General features: G+C 39.0%; 1 pseudogene; it reads left to right on the plus strand.

Annotated features, from left to right (window-relative positions):
- Window positions 1-1,307, plus strand: part of LOC110321358 — a 2,711-nt pseudogene extending 1,404 nt beyond the window's left edge.
- Window position 1,308: the final 1 nt, after the last annotated feature.

The raw sequence follows: 1,308 nt of genomic DNA on the forward strand, positions 1-1,308 counted from the left end.
GAACAAAGGTTATCTTGCACCTGAAAGAAGACCAAACTGAGGATTTGGAGGAAAGGAGAGTAAAGGAGATTGTGAAGAAGCGTTCTCAGTTTATTGGCTATCCCATTACTCTCTTTGTGGAGAAGGAACGAGATAAGGAAGTCAGTGATGATGAGGCTGAAGAAAAGGAAGAGAAAGAGGAAGAGAAAGAAAAAGAGCAAAAGGAGTCTGATGACAAACCTGAAATAGAAGATGTTGGTTCTGATGAAGAAGAAGAGGAGAAGGATGATGACAAGAAGAAAAGGAAGAAAATAAAGGAAAAGTACATTGATCAAGAAGAACAAAACAAAGCCAATTTGAACCAGAAATCCTGATGACATTAATAATGAAGAATATGGAGAGTTCTACAAGAGCTTAACCAATGATTGGGAAGAACATTTGGCAGTAAAGCATTTTTCTGTTGAAGGACAATTAGAATTCCGGGCCCTTCTTTTTGTCCCAAGACGTGCTCCTTTTGATCTGTTTGAGAACAGAAAGAAAAAGAACAACATCAAGTTGTATGTTCGCAGAGTTTTTATCATGTATAACTCTGAGTAATTAATCCCTGAGTATCTGAATTTCATTCGAGGGGTAGTGGATTCTGAGGATCTCCCTCTAAATATTTCCTGTGAAATGCTGCAACAAAGCAAAATTCTGAAAGTTATCAGAAAGAATTTGGTCAAGAAATGCTTAGAACTATTTACTAAACTAGCAGAAGATAAAGAGAACTACAAAAGGTTTTATGAGCAGTTCTAAAAAAAGATAAAGCTTGGAATTCCTGAAGACTCTCAGAATCGGAAGAAGCTTTCAGAGCTGTTGCGATACTATACATCTGCTTCTGGGGATGAGATGGTTTCTCTGAAGGACTACTGCACCAGAATGAAGGAAAACCAGAAGCACATCTATTTCATCACAGGTGAAACCAAGGACCAGGTTGCTAACTCAGCCTTTGTGGAACATCCCTGAAAGCATGGCTTAGAAGTAATTTATATGATTGAGCCCATTGATGAGTATTGTGGCAACAGCTGAAGGAATTTGAGGGCAAGACCTTGGTGTCTGTTACCAAAGAAGGACTGGAACTTCCAGAAGATGAGGAAAAGAAGAAACAGGAAGAGAAAAAGACAAAATTTGAGAACCTCTGCAAAATTATGAAAGATATTTTGGAGAAGAAGGTTGAAAAGGTGGTTGTGTCAAACCGATTGGTGACATCCCCATGCTGTATTGTCACAAGCACGTATGGGTGGACAGCAAACATGGAGAGAATCATGAAAGCTCAAGCCCTCAGAGACA

Source organism: Mus pahari, chromosome 5 (assembly GCF_900095145.1).
Source record: "Mus pahari chromosome 5, PAHARI_EIJ_v1.1, whole genome shotgun sequence".
Lineage (NCBI taxonomy): Eukaryota > Metazoa > Chordata > Mammalia > Rodentia > Muridae > Mus > Mus pahari.